This window comes from Lissotriton vulgaris, unplaced genomic scaffold (genome assembly GCF_964263255.1).
Source record: "Lissotriton vulgaris unplaced genomic scaffold, aLisVul1.2 SCAFFOLD_1359, whole genome shotgun sequence".
Classification (NCBI taxonomy): domain Eukaryota; kingdom Metazoa; phylum Chordata; class Amphibia; order Caudata; family Salamandridae; genus Lissotriton; species Lissotriton vulgaris.
The window spans coordinates 436,858-452,891 of NW_028240857.1; the positions used below are offsets into that span (position 1 = coordinate 436,858).

Here is a 16,034-nt window from a genome sequence, read left to right on the forward strand (position 1 = left end):
CTCTTAGAACCTCAGAACGTCTCAGGAGATCAGTCCCTTCTGCCAAACACCTGAAAACTCTAAGAAGGAAGAGAAAAGACTATTACAGAAAGATCAAACGCACTAAAGCCGAATTTTTCTCTCCCCAACTAGAACAGGCAAGAAACAGACCCAAATAATTGTTTGATTTAATCAAATCACAATCTAGAGATGAACCTAAACAACTACAAGATACCTCAGGCACCCATCCCACCTGCGAAGAATTCTCGGCTTTCTTTAACACCAAAACAGAAAACATCGAGGGATCTCCTCAACGACCTCACAGTCCTACAGTCTTACCCTCCTATACCAACTCCTCCCTCATCTCCATTTACTACCCCGCTTCAACAAACAACCTCAAAACTTTAACTAAAAAATGATGCAGCGTGGTCTTCCTTCGACCCATACACGGAAGAAGCTGTAGGCAAGATTCTGAGTACCCTCAAGCCAGCCAATTATACCACTGATCCTCTCTCTGCTAATGCAGTTGAAGATCTAACCCCTCTGATCCTGCTGCTCTGGACCAAGATCATCAACAGCTCTCTACAGCAAGGGTGCATCCCTGACGTCCTCAAAATAGGGCAAGTCACACCCATCCTAAAAAAAAACACAGCTGACCCGATGGATCTTAACAACTATCCACCTATTTCGAACAGCCCTACCCTAGCCAAACTCTTGGAAAAATGGGTCCTCCAACAATTGACAAAACATATTGACCTCTTCAACCTCCTGGACAATCACCAATCTGGCTTTAGAGCAGGGCATAGCACTGAAACAGCCATGACTCACATTATCGATGATGCGCTACAAATACCCGACAAGAATGGTTCATGCCTAATCATCCTTCTAGATCTCTCCTCTGCCTTTAATACGGTCAAACATGAGAACCTGACCGATCTATTGAACCTCAGAATGGGTCTATCAGGGTCAGTGCTCAATTGGTTTACCTCCTTTCTTCAAAACCGGACCCAAAAATTCAAGGTCAATAACTCCTTCTCCAAACCAGTTCCAGTAACTCTTGGGGTCCGACAAGGGTCCGCTCTATTTCCCACACTGTTCAATCTATTCATGGAACCTCTTACTACCTTGTTGCAAGCATCCAACGTCCAATTTCACAAGTATGCAGACGATACACAACTCTATCTGAAGAGTCGGACTCCTGAAGATGTCATACTACTCAACCAAACACTGTTGAGAACCCAAACATGGCTAACTGAGAACCACCTCAAACTTAACGCACTCAAAACTGAATTCCTACTCATAGCTCCACCCTCCAAAATCCCCCTCCTCCAGGACTGGTTCAAACACCTCACGGCATTCAACGTGCAACCGACATTCATTGACTCAGCTAAATCTCTGGGTATAACCCTTGATGGCAACCTCAAAATGCATTAACACATTGCCAATGCAAGAAAAGGTGCAAATTTTCAGATTAATATTCTAAGGAAACTTAAACCCTTCCTACCAAAAAACGACCTCAAAACGGCAGTTCAAGCTCTAGTTATCCCCAGGATCGAATACGGAAGTGTGTCCCTTTGCGGTCTCCCCAAAGCTACAACAGCACCACTAAGAGCCACCATCAACACTGCAGCCAGGCTCATCACGGGCTCAAAAAAAAGGTATCACATCTCCTCCGACCTGAAAGCGTTGAACTGGCTACCATGGGAAGCCAGAATTCACCTAAAAATAGCATGCTTAACCCACAAAGCCATTTACCATAAAGCACCCAGCTATCTCTCTCAGAAACTGTCTATCTCGGGAGGCAAGAGATCCACAAGAAGTGCAGAAAGCCTTTTATTGAAGCCACACAGATTTATCAAGGCGAAAACTTACAAACGCTCCTTCTCAGGGATGGCTCCTAGGATTTGGAACGCACTACCCCTAGAAACCAGACTTACCACATCTACTGCACTGTTCAAAAAGGAAGTAAAGGCGATCTTCATGGAAAAATTCACATGAGCCTCTCTAACATTCACAACCTATATAGATGCAAACAGACAATCTACATCGCATGTTGGCTCTCTCGGCCCGCACCTTTCTCTATATCTGAGTCAAGATTTAGCACATCTTAGGATGCAGCTTTTGTTCTACCTCTCTTGGCTGTTTATATGCACACTTTATCCACACACGTCTGTATTTCTGTATTGTGTACTGCCGTATTATGTTTTTATATCTCATTCTGCTTATTTATGCTATTGTATAAAAAAAAATGTCACTGCTTGTAAAGCGCTCTGATATCCGCAAGGATCTGGTTCGCGCTCTATAAAACTTTCAAAATAAAATAAATAAATAAATGGCTTAACATTCAGAGGCCAATCAGATTCTGTAGGGTACTTGTGATTACAACCATCAGTCGCTAACTGAAGCAAACTAATTTGACCAATACCATTATAGTTTCGTAAATGATCTTGTACAATAGAATCCGAACTCAAAGAACAAAATTTCAAAGCATCTCCCGCATCCAACATGATGCCAGGAGCACCCAATTCATAGAGATGCACCATCCATCTAAGCAAGGCCTCACCGGGCCGCTGTCGAAATCGTTGCAAAATGTCACTACTTCCTGTTGTGTAAAATTTTCTAAGCTATCCAAAGAAATACCATTCGGATTACCAGGAGCCTGCTGTAATTTTCGTCGAAAAACCGGATGCGCCGAAACCTCGGTACGAGGGGCACAAGGAACCCGATCAACAGATTTAGAGGGACATGTAGATTGAGAAATGTCATCAGATGTAGAACACCGACCATGGTCGCCGGAATCATCAAGTTTGTCAAAAGTATTAGATTTACAATCACGTCCGGTGCGAGAATACTTGTGTCTGTCAGACTCCTCAGCAGAGGAGCCAGAATCATTCGAGTCCCAGATATTACCATCCCACTCATCAGGATTCTAGTCCAGTCCAGCTTTCTCTACGACCAGACGCACTTTCCGTTTGCAAACACGACCACGACGATTCTTATATTTGTATTTAGCAATACGAACAGCAGCTCTTTCAGCAATAGTCTGATAAGTCTCAAGTTTATCAGCAAGCAATTTATTTTGACATCGCAAAAGAGTGTGAGCATTTTGCACTTCAACAAACTTCTCTTCAATATCAGCATATTGTTTCTGCAATTTCAGAAATTTCTCATGTACAATCCTGTACGCAGATAAAACAATCCAACCTCTGCGTCCCAAAATAGGAAGCTCATCACCCTTCACAACCGGCGCTTTCTGCAAACAAGCCATCACATTAGTCGGATCCGCCAGTTCCAAACAAGAATTCCAATTTTCACTCAAACCAGTAGAATCGGCCCACTCACGGGCCAATGCCTCGTAAGGCGTTGATTCCCATCCGGGAATTTCAACAGGCAATTTAAAAGTAGATTTTGACCTCCTCAAAAACATTGTGCAAAAAATAAAAAGATATATACAACTATAAACAAATAATGTACAAAATATACTGCGTACGCGCCAAGTGCAAACCAACAAGATAGAAACAATACCGCGCTAGCAGTTCGTGACGCCAGATGTAACGACCGGATTTTTCAGACTTGATGAAATCAGCTCACCAAAACACCACTAACCCAGCCGAAACGTAACCACCTCCCTCCTCAGGACCTACTTACCATGATACCTGGGTACCTACCTGGGGATGGGGAATTAGCACTATACAAGCTTAGATCATCCAAAACACCACCAAATCCAAAGGGATTACTAGAAACAATATTCTACACCACATTCATACCTTATAGTCTCGCGGCAACTTAGGTCCAGAGTATGCTACCCTCCTACTCATAGTGAAAGGAGCCAGTTCTGATTACTTACCATTACACACTGACCACAATCAGTGCTCACACAAGCCACAATCCTGTGGGTATATACAGCGTGTCCTTCCGGTGCTCTTACTCGCTCACACAAGCCACAATCCTGTGGGTATACACACCGTGTCCCTCCGGTGCTCTCACTCGCTCACAAAAGCCACAATCCTGTGGGTATACACTCCGTGTTCTCCCGGTGCTCTCACTAACGCCGCTACACAACGGCGATCACTGTCCTATTGATACCTTTAACTCTCTCTCTCTCTGTTGGGAAGTTTCACTATATACTACTGGGAATAAGACAGTTCAATCCTTTCACACAAGAATGGCCAAATTACGATATGCAAAGGTTATTCTCTGATTTAAGCGCTCTCTGCTCCCTTGCTCAGTTACCACTTACCCGGACGGGAAACGCATCCGTCCACTTAACAGCATCTGACTAGAAGAAAGGTTAACTTCATCATATAAATAACAGTTACACAATGGTTCACTAAGAACTGGGGTCCCTTTATTACACAATAGCAAATTATAACATCACAATATAATCAATATAACATATAGCCTGAAAAGCAAAGGAAAGAATTAGAATGTGTGTGCACGCTAATAAGAAGGGGGGTGATGTCACCTTATGAGTACGAAGTCTGGACTCAGTTGTCATCTGGGTTCCCTTCTCGCCTGTGCCTTGGCTCATCTTAGGATCACCCCTGCAGTCACGGATACACGTCTGCACCGCTATGCTCTGTCTCCTCTGCTCCCCTCCAAGTCACTGGAACCTCCCTCTTATTCTCTGTTTCGTCTGTCTCACTCTCGTCGTTCTGCACTACTCCTCTCTCCTCTCGATCACGAACTATCTTCACCTTCCGACTTCGATCTTATAAATAAGTTACTGCCGCTTTAGTATTCGTTCGCTCTGCTAACTTCTTCACTTTGCATGCTCTGATCTCAGTATCAAAGCTCACCAGCTGCTCCAACTAAAATAACTTCAATCTTTCTGAGAGAGTATCAGCCTTCGGTCTTTTCGGACTTCACAATGGCGACTGTCTGCTTTAAGTTGATTAACTGCAATAATGCTAACGACTAGCTGCCGTCTACTAACTGACTGAATGAACTCTCCTCCTCTCCGTACTTTTGCTAATATAGAACCTTGTTCATGCATGGAAATTTCCGGCCAGTAACCTGCCGCCCACCAAATTCTTGTACCACCCCGGCCTGATGTTATGTCTTCGACACAAAGAAAAATACAGTCTTTCGATAAGGGCCAGCCCGAGCCGGTTCTCTCCAAGCGAACAACACCTTATAACTAAAACATTAGATTTGACCTAAAAGCATCTCAAGCAGCCGAGGCAGAAAGAAAGATGGAGTCTCTCTCGTTCGAGGCCTACAAGGCCCGAAATAAGCATAAAGATGAATAACTCTATCAGGAATATACTAGTAACCTTACAAAAGGACGGAATAATACTAATACTAAGGAATCTATCCCCTAACATAAGCTTATAGGCCCTAAAATAGAGAAAAGAATAGGGAATTATGTCAAGCACCTTGTAAATAGGCCAGATCTAAAGCTCTAATCCCTCTATTAGAATGATAGTAGGCTAAAGTCACCTTCACTCAAAAAGGGGAACAAAAACCTGGTCAGAACAACGCCTCCCCAGCCCCCGACATCGCTATAGCCATCCCGGACGGCTACAAAATCACCCGGAAGGACTGCGTCAACAAAACAGGAGGAGGGATCGCCATCATCTACAGAAACACCATCAGCGTCATGACCAACACTGAAGACACCCTCTCCACTGCCGAACACCTATACTTCCAGATCCACACCGACCCCCAGACCACCCTCAGAGGAACGCTCATCTACAGACCCCCCCGGCCCGCGTACACAATTCAGCGAAACCATTGCCAACCTCATCAGCCCGCACGCCCTAGGCTCACCAGAATACATCCTCCTAGGAGACCTGAACTTTCACCTGGAGAAAAACAACAACAGCACCACCACCACCATGCTCGACAACCTTGGACTCAAGCAACTGGTGGACACCCCCACCCACCTCGCTCGCCACACTCTTGACGCCATCTTCTCCGCCAGTAACCACGTCACCTTCAGCCACTCAACCGGACTACACTGGACCAACCACAGCTGCATACACTTCACATTCAAGAAGAATACATCTCACCACCTCACGCATCAGATTCCCTGCAGATGCTGGAGCAAAATCACCACAGACCAGCTTACCACATCACTGAGCCAGAATCCACCAGCCGACACCAACATACCCGACACCAACAACGCAGCCCACAACCTTGCACAGTGGATCACCAGCTGCGCCAGCGACCTCGCCCCACTGAAGAAACCCCACAGCAAGACCGCCACCGGAAAACCCTCATGGATCATAGACGCCCTCAAAACAGCAAAGAGATCCTGCCGTACACTCGAAAATACCTGGCGCCACAAACGAACAAGAGAAAACATGACAGCCCTCAAAAACGCCACCCACGAATACCATCAGCAGATCAGGGCCACCAAGAGGACAACGTTCAAAGAGCGACTGGACAACAACACCCATAACAGCAAGGAACTCTTCAGCATCGTCAAAGAGCTCTCCAACCCCAACACCAGCAACCACGACATCACCTCTTCACAAGACCTCTGCAACTCCCTCGCCACGTTCTTCCACCGCAAGATCGCAGATATACACAACAGCTTCGGACCCCAAACTCCACCTCCGGACAACAAACCAGCGACCCCCACCACCACCATCAGCTCTTGGACCCCCATCAGCAGTGAAGACACCATCCACGTCATGAATACCATCCACTCCGGCTCCCCCTCCGACCCATGCCCCATCACATCTTCAACAAAGCCGATACCACCATCGCACCCCACCTGCAGAACGTCATAAACAGCTCCTTCAAGTCAGCAACCTTACCTGAGAGCTGGAAGCACGCAGAGATCAACACCCTCCTGAAGAAACCCTCAGCGGACCCCAAGGACCTCAAGAACTTCTGCCCCATCTCTCTTCTCCACTTCCTGGCTAAAGTCATCGAGAAGACCATCAACAAACAGCTGACTGCTTTCCTCGAGGCAAAAAACTCGCTTGACCCCACCCAGTCTGGATTTTGACCCAACCACAGCACCGAGACTGCCCTAATCGCAGCCACTGACGACATCAAAACCCTGATGTACAACGGAGCAACAGCCGCCCTCATCCTCCTAGACCTCTCAGCGGCCTTTGACACCGTCTGCCACCGCACCCTAATCGACGACACTGGAATCCAAGGAAAGGCCCTGGAATGGGTCACTTCATTCCTCTCCGGCAGAACCCAGAGAGTCCGCCTCCCCCCTTCTGTTCCGCAGCCACCGAGATCATCTGCGGCGTGCTTCAAGGATCCTCACTCAGTCCAACGTTCTTCAACATCTACATGACCCCTCTTCACCACCATCGCACGAAAACACAACATCAACATCATTTCCTACGCCGACTACATCCAGCTGATACTCTCCTTCACCAAGGACCCAGCCATCGCCAAAACCAACCTTCAGGAAGGTATGAAAAAGGTAGCAGAATGAATGAAGCTCAGCCGTCTTAAGCTCAACTCGGACAAGATGGAGGTCCTCATCCTTGGACAATCCCCATCTGCCTGGGATGACTCCTGGTGGCCCTCGGCGCTGGGCACCGCACCGACACCCACGGACCACGCACGCAACCTGGGATTCATCCTGGACTCCTCCCTCACAATGACCAAACAAGTCAACGCCTTCTCATCCTCATGCTTCAACACCCTGCGCATGCTTCGAAAGATCTTCCGATGGATCCCTACAGAAACCAGAAGAGCAGTCACCCAGGCCCTCGTCACAAGCCGGCTGAACAACAGGAACGCCCTATACGCAGGAACCACCGCCAAACTTCAGAATCGCCTCCAGCGCATACAGAACGCCTCCGCACGACTCATCCTCAACATCCCTTGCCACAGCCACATATCCACCCACCTGAGGAACCTCCACTGGCTGCCCGTCAACAAAAGATTCACGTTCAGACTGCTCACCCATGCACACAAAGCGCTCCACAACATGGGCCCCGAAAACCTCAATGGCCGCCTCTCGTTCTACACCCCCACCCGCCAGCTTTGCTCCACCAGCCTCGCCCTCGCCATCGTCCCACGGATTCGCAGAACCACCACCGGGGGACATCATTCTCCTACCTGGCAGCGAAGACCTGGAACTCCCTCCCCATTTACCCATGACTGACTCAGGACCATCTCAGCTTCAGGAAGGGAAGCACCTCAAGCAAGACCTGGCTCTTCGAGCAGTAGCAGCACCCCCCCCCCCCCTCTGGACCTTGAGACCCTCACGGGTGAGTATGTATGTATGTATAAATGTATAAATTATTTTATAGCGCGCTCCGTTACTGGAGAGTATCCTGGCGCGGGTAGAGGAGAGGTAGACAGTCAGACATACAAGAAAACTTAACTTACACTCTTGAACAGATGAGTTTTCAAATGCTTTTTAAAAACAGCCACTGAGGACATAGATCGTAGCTGAAGAGGGAGAGCATTCCAGGCCCGGGCCCCGATCACTGAGATCGATTGGCCACCAAGTCTTGCTCGTTTGAAGCGGGGAAGATACAGTTTGTGCAAGGTAGAGGATCTGAGGGGGCGAGCAGGAACATAGCTGGTAAATCTCTTCCTCAGATACAGGGGGCCTTGATCATGAGAAGCACGAAACGCAAGCACCAGTGATTTGAATAGAATGCGTTGGGCAACCGGAAGCCAGTGGAGCGTGCGCATCTCAGAACGAACGCTCTTCCATCTTGGGATGTTAAACAAGAGTCGGACTGCCGCATTCTGGATGATTTGGAGGCGTTTTACCAAATAGGCCGGGATGCCACTAAACAGTGCATTTGCATAATCCAGCCTAGCCAGTATAAGTGCTCTGGCAACCGTCTCCTTAGCATCCCTAGGGAGCAAAGGAAAGAATTTGCGGAGCATTTTTAGGGTAGCGAAACAGGTGCTTGTAAGTTTGTTAATGTGGGCCTCAAATTTGAGGTCCTCTGTGAACCAGATGCCAAGATTTTTTGCTGGTCTCCCCATCTCTTTTGGGCAAGGAATGTTTGGTGGCCACAACGAGTTCTTAAACGAGGTGCGCACTCTATAAATGGAAATGATTGATTGATTGACAGAATATAAAAATAATCATCACTAAAACATGCACTTTAATATTCGGAGCTCAGGCATACTAAATTCGAATTTTCTATCATGTTCCTTGGGTCAATTAGGATTGTACTAATTCATACAGTCAATTTACAATAGGGAGCATTCGCGCTGTGGCACTTTATGGCAGTGGCACAGCGCCTAGAGCATCTAACACCAGCAAACACAGAGGAGACAAAAGAGAAAAATGGAAGGACGACTCACGACAAAGGTGGCAGGTCTAATACTGACCCAATGTTGCATTATATCCTGATGCGGAAAGGATACAAGGACACTATGGTGGGATTGTATGTTACAGCTATGAACAGCCTTTTTTCGAGCACCTCTGCCCACACTTTACGCTGTTTGTGGAGCAGAGGCTGGGCCTCTCACTCTCTGAGCAGGACTGGCATGACCTTTGGAAAGACCAAGGCAGTTTCCTCAAGGTGGTCAGGTTGAAATTCAGTTATTTCAAGTTCCTAAACCGCTGGCACTGGATGCCGGAGGGGGTCTATAAAGCACATATGGTGGTGACGATGGGCCTGGCACACTGACTATTCTCTCCTGTTCCCACATCCCTTTCCCTTGTGTTCCCCTCATCATCCTTACCTGATAATCTGCAGGATCTTCTGGGTCACATCTCACCTCTATCTGGACGGGTTATCTTATTGTTTTTCCTGTTTTCAATGTATTCTCACAAGTTCTAGTTTACACAGTATCTTGGATTCTGCTGAGTCGATAAACTTCGATCCCTGTAATATGCTCATTGTATATGAAAAATCAATAGAGAATTGAGGTATTAAAAAAAGAGACAGGGAGTGGAGTCACTTAACATTTGACTTTGACAATTCCAAAGTAAGAGACATTACTGAATTTATAGACATGATCAGAACACCTGTAAAGTGATAAAATTAACAACCAAGTCTCACTAAAATAGATATTCAATTTAAAATTCTACTGAACTGTGTGCAGTACTCATGGTGATATATGAGAGAGGTTTTGCCAACAAAATGTGGGACAGAGGGTCTGCTCTGTGATGAATAGTCATGTGTGAAGTTCTAGTTTATCCCCATATTTTGGAAGAATGAGCCAGGTTTGAGTGAGACCTCAGCACGACCCCCAAATGTGTTAGTGCCACTCGTGATGAGTGAGGTTTGAGGGCTCTGATGTATGCACGTCCGAAATAATGTCGCTGTTGAGGCATTCAAGGCTGTTTGCATGACAATGCTACAAAGAGTTGACGCACTCACTAATCAATGGTGTATTGATGACGAGCGTACTGTGATATAGGGGCCTATGTGAAGGAGTACAATATTTTAGAGTAATGAAATGCCCCTCCCCTGTTCTTCAGACCAGTAACACCCACTCATTTATATGATACAATGCAAACTGTGTGAGACATTTCTGGTTCATACTTGATATCTCTATCTTAGGAATGAATTGTTTCAAAGATAAATTGTTTTTTTTGTCAGTGAATCTTTGTTGAGAGAGGGAGGTGGTTACTGTAAAGAAAACAACAAAGCCTGGAAGAGGCCGGTATCTTAATATTTTAGGAGACAGTTGTGTTCTGAAATCAGAAACTCAAGACCTAATTAGGGCCTACATTTCAGTCTTGTTCGAGGATATAAAACTGAATCAAATATAAGGAATAAGCGACAGACACCGAAAAATTGGAAATAAACTGTTCCTTTAATTGTCGCTTTGACACATGACCTATGTCAAATTTTATTTGATCTGGTGTTTAAAACTCCCTGGCATTTTCCTCTGTTTACTTTCCTATGTACCACGCTGCGGATTTGAAAAACCTGCAAATAAATTATTTAAAAAAATAAATAAGTTGTCCAGTTTAATTGCAAAACTGACCGAAATACTCATATATTCATTTAAATACAGATATATTCATTTAAATACAGATATATTCATTGAAATACAGATATATTCATTAAAATACAGACTGCCACTTCCAGTTGTCACCTTTCTGTAAATACTTTTTAGTCCTCTACATCAGTGATTGGAAGATGCTTGTCTGAAGTGAAGCTATAAATACTTTCTCGCAGCAGCCAAGTGTGAGGCCCTGTACCTGAACTGTCTGACCCTGCATTTGTTTGTGTGAAATGTATTCACTGCTGGAGCCTGGAGGCAGCTGTTTCATCAGCGGCCACCAGAGGGCGATCCTTGCCTGAGCTGCGCATTGGGTGAAAGTGAGAAGGGTTTCCTCTTCCGGGTCAGCGGTGGCAGAGACAGCACCAGCAGCAGTGGTGACATCACTTCCTCCCTGTGTTCTGTGTCCAGCCTGCTGCAGAGGAGGAAGGAGCCCTGTCTGTCTGTGTTTGCACTGCAGTTACCTCCATCTTCAGACCCTCACATATCCCCCCTCAGACCCCAGATCTGCCCCTGCCCCCCAGGAGGAGGAGAGAGCCTGGACAGGTTTCTGCTCAGGTAGGAGAGCTGCTAACTCACTTGGCTGCAATTTATTAATCACTGCATCAGATTCCCCTCCCCCCATTAATGGTGTTGTCAGGAGAGCTCAGCTATTCCTGCTGCTGATGCTGAGTGGGGAGCGGAGGAGGTGAGGCCTGTCCAGGGGAGCAGAGGAGGTGAGGCCTGTCCAGGGGGGCAGAGGAGGAGATGCATGTACAGGGGCGCAGAGGAGGTGAGGCCTGTCCAGGGGAGCAGAGGAGGAGAGGCCTGTCCAGGGGTGCAGAGGAGGGGAGGCCTGTCCAGGGGTACAGAGGAGGAGAGGCCTGTCCAGGGGTGCAGAGGAGGAGAGGCCTGTCCAGGAGTGTGGAGGAAGAGAGGCCTGTTCAGAGGTATAGAAGAGGTGAGGCCTGTCCAGGGGAGCAGAGGAGGAGAGGCCTGTCCAGGAGAGCGGAGGAGGTGAGGCCTGTCCAGGGGAGCAGAGGAGGAGAGGCCTGTCCAGGGGTGCAGAAGAGGGGAGACCTGTCCAGAGGCGCAGAGGAGGTGAGGCCTGTCCAGGGGAGCGGAGGAGGTGAGGCCTGTCCAGGGGTGCAGAGGAGGTTAGGCCTGTCCAAGGGTGCAGAGGAGGGGAGACCTGTCCAGGGGAGCGGAGGAGGTGAGGCCTGTCCAGAGAAGGGTCAGAGGAGGTGAGGCCTGTCCAGGAGTGCAGAGGAGCTGAGGCCTGTCCAGGGGTGCAGAGGAGGTGAGGCCTGTCCAGGGGTGCAGAGGAGGCAAGGAGGTGAGGCCTGTCCAGGGGTGCAGAGGAGGGGAGGCCTGTCCAGGGGTGCAGAGGAGGAGAGGCCTGACCAGGGGTACAGAAGAGGTGAGGCCTGTCTAGAGGCGCAGAGGAAGTGAGGCCTGTCCAGAGGAGCAGAGGTGGTGAGACCTGTCCAGGGGTGCAGAGGAGGTGAGGACTGTCCAGGAGTGCGGAGGAGGAGAGGCCTGTTCAGAGGTATAGAAGAGGTGAGGCCTGTCCAGGGGTGCAGAGGATGTGAGGCCTGTCCAGGCGTGTGGAGGAGGAGAGGCCTGTTCACAGGTATAGAAGAGGTGAGGCCTGTTCAGGGGTGCAGAGGAGGAGATGCCTGTCCAGGGGCAGAGGAGGAGAGGCCTGTCCAGGGGTACAGAGGAGGAGAGGCCTGTCCAGGGGTGCAGAGGAGGTGAGGCCTGTTCAGGGGTGCAGAGGAGGAGAGGCCTGACCAGGGGTACAGAGGAGTTGAGGCCTGTCCAGGGGAGCGGAGGAGGAGAGGCCTGTCCAGGGGGTGCAGAGGAGGAGAGGCCTGTCCAGGAGAGCGGAGGCAGTGAGGCCTGTCCAGGGGAGCGGAGGAGGAGAGGCCTGTCCAGAGGAGCAGAGGCGATGAGGCCTGTCCAGGGGTGCAGAGGAGGAGAGGCCTGTCCAGGAGTGTGGAGGAGGAGAGGCCTGTTCAGAGGTATAGAAGAGGTGAGGCCTGTCCAGGGGAGCAGAGGAGGTGAGGCCTGTTCAGGGGTGCAGAGGAGCTGAGGCCTCTCCAGGGGTGCAGAGGAGTTGAGGCCTGTCCAGGGGTGCAGAGGAGGAGAGGCCTGTCCAGGGGTGCAGAGGAGGAAAGGCCTGTCCAGGGGTATAGAGGAGGAGAGGCCTGTCCAGGGGTGCAGAGGAGGTGAGACCTCTACAGGGGGTGCCGAGGAGGAGAGGCCTGTCCAGAGGAGTGCAGAGAAGGGGAGGCCAGTCCAGGGGTGCAGAGGAGGTAAGGCCTGTCCAGGGGTGCAGAGGACATGAGGCCTGTCCAGGGGTGCAGAGGAGGCAAGACCTGTCCAGGGGTGCAGAGGAGGAGAGGCCTGTCCAGGGGTGCAGAGAAGGAAAGGCCTGTCCAAGGGGCAGAGGAGGAGAGGCCTGCCCAGGAGTGCAGAGGAGGTGAGGAGGTGAGGCCTGTCCTGGGGAGCAGTATCTCTCTTCGGGGGACTGTGCATAGCGCCGCGAGGCTCAGGGTGGAGTGAGAAGCGCTGTATGGGGTGAAATGTAGTCTGGGCTCCTCTGTCCTTAATGAGAATCCTTCACCGAGAGCTCCTGGGAGAAGCACCAAGAGGCCGGTCCAGGGGTGGAGAGGAGGTGAGGCCTGTCCAGGGGGCAGAGGAGGAAAGGCCTGTCCAGGGGTGCAGAGGAGGTAACGCCTGTCCAGGGGTGCAGAGCAGGATTGGCCTGTCCAGAGGAGTGCAGAGGAGGCGAGGCCTGTCCATGGGTGCAGAGGAGGCGAGGCCTGTCCAGGGGTGCAGAAGAGATGAGGCCTGTCCTGGGGGTACAGAGGAGGTGAGGCCTGTCCAGGGGGTGCAGAGGAGTAGAGGCCTGTTCCACGGGAGTGCCGAGGAGCTGTGGCCTGTCCAGGGGTGCAGAGGAGGTGATGCCTGTCCTGAGGGGTGCAGAGGAGATGCTTGTCCAGGGGGAGCAGAAGAGGTGAGGTCATTCCCGGGCGTGCAGAAGAGTTGAGGTTTGTCCCGGTGCGTGCAGAGGAGGTGAGGTCTGTCCTGGGGTACAGAGAAGGTGAGGCCTGTCCAGGGGTGCAGAGGAGGTGAGGCCTGTCCAGGGGGTGCAGAGCAGGAGAGGCCTGTCCAGGGGAGTGCAGAGGAGGCAATGCCAGTCCAGGGGTGCAGAGGAAGTGAGGCCTGTCCAGTGGTGCAAAGGAAGTGAGGCCTATCCAGGGGAGCAGTGTCTCTCTTCGGGGGACTGTGCATAGCGCCGCGAGGCTCAGGGCGGATTGAGAGGTGCTGTATGGGGTGGAATGAAGTCTGGGCTCCTCTGTACTTAATGAGAATCCTTCACCGAGAGCTCCTGGGAGAAGCACCGAGAGGCCAGTCCAGGGGTGCAGAGGAGGTGAGGCCTGTCCAGGGGGCAGAGGAGGAAAGGCCTGTCCAGGGGTGCAGAGGAGGTGAGGCCTGTCCTGGGGGTACAGCAGAGGTGAGGCCTGTCCAGGGGGTGCAGAGGAGGAGAGGCCTGTCCAGAGGAGTGCAGAGGAGGCGAGGCCAGTCCAGGGGTGTAGAGGAGGTGAGGCCTGTCCAGGGGTGCAGAGGATGTGAGGCCTGTCCAGGGGTGCAGAGGAGGTGAGACCTGTCCGGGGTGCAGAGGAGGTGAGGCCTGTCCTGGGGGGTACAGCGGAGGTGAGGCTTGTCCAAAGGGTGCAAAGGAGGTGAGGTATGTCCTTTTCAGGGGGTTGCAAAGAAGGTGATGCCTGTCCAAGAGGTGCAGAGGAGGTGAAGCCTCCCCAAGGGGAGGAGAGGAAGTGGCCTGTCCAGGGGGTGTAGAGGAGGTGAGGCCTGTCCAGGGGTGCAGAGGTGATGAGGCCTGCGAAGCTGATACAGAAGAGTTGAGGCCTGTTCTACGGGGGTGCAGAGGAGGTGTGGCCTGTCCAGGGGTGCAGAGGAGGTGATGCCTGTCCTCTGGGGTGTAGAGGAGATGCCTGTCCAGGAGTAGCAGAAGAGGTGAGGCCTGTCCCGAGCGTGCAGAGGAGGTGAGGCCTGTCCCGGTGTGTGCAGAGGAGGTGAGGCCTGTTCCGGCGTGAAGAGGAGGTGAGGCCTGTTCTGAGGGGTTCAGGGGAGATGCCTCTCCAGGGGGAGCAGAGGAGGCGAGGCCAGTCCGGGGGTGTAGAGGAGGTGAGGCCTGTCCAGGGGTGCAGAGGATGTGAGGCCTTTTCAGGGGTGCAGAGGAGGTGAGACCTGTCCGGGGTGCAGAGGAGGTGAGGCCTGTCTGGGGGTACAGCGGAGGTGAGGCTTGTCCAAAGAGTGCAAAGGAGGGGAGGTATGTCCTTTTCAGGGGGTTGCAAAGAAGGTGACGCCTGTCCAAGAGGCGCAGAGGAGGTGAAGCCTCCCCAGGGGAGGAGCGGAAGTGCCCTGTCCAGGGGGTGTAGAGGAGGTGAGGCCTGTCCAGGGGTGCAGAGGTGATGAGGCCTGCAAATCTGATGCAGAAGAGTTGAGGCCTGTTCCATGGGGGTGCAGAGGAGGTGTGGCCTGTCCAAGGGTGCAGAGGAGGTGATGCTTGTCCTCTGGGGTGCAGAGGAGATGCCTGTCCAGGGGGAGCAGAAGAGGTGAGGCCTGTCCCGAGCGTGCAGAGGAGGTGAGGCCTGTCCCGGTGCGTGCAGAGGAGGTGAGGCCTGGTTCGAGGCATGTGGGCTGCTGAATTCATATCTGTGCATAGTCCGCCACCTAGTGTTGGGTCCGGATGATTGCACATTGTTGTCCTGGAAGAGTCTTCGAAGTATCACGAGATAGGTGGCTCCTCCCCTGGACTACAGTGCGCATGGGCATCGCCTCCATCCCCAGATTGTTTTTTTCCGCCATTGGGTTCGGATGTGTTTCGGTTCCCTCTATCGGAACCGTTGGTTGTTCAACTTATACTCGAGACCAAAAGGTCTTTAGGCTGGGCGTCGGTATAGTTGCGTGCGGGTTTCTTTCTGACTCTCAGCTCCGATCTCCTACTGCCCTTCCACGTGCTTTGGCGCGGACGGGCCTACACTACACCCTTTGCTATGGAGCGGACTCCATTCAAGAAGTGTCCGCTGTGTCATTCTAAATATTCACACCTCGATGTGCACCCCGTGTGCAATACC

The 16,034-nt window shown here is 50.9% G+C and overlaps 1 protein-coding gene across 1 annotated transcript in view; it reads left to right on the forward strand.

Moving 5' to 3' along the window:
- Positions 1-11,298: 11,298 nt before the first annotated feature.
- Positions 11,299-16,034, forward strand: part of LOC147672512 (uncharacterized) — a 150,662-nt gene continuing 145,926 nt past the window's right edge. Inside the window, exon 1 of the mRNA XM_086947983.1 lies at positions 11,299-11,445. The gene's annotated coding sequence lies outside the window, so the exon portion shown is untranslated. The remainder of the gene's footprint in view (positions 11,446-16,034) is intronic.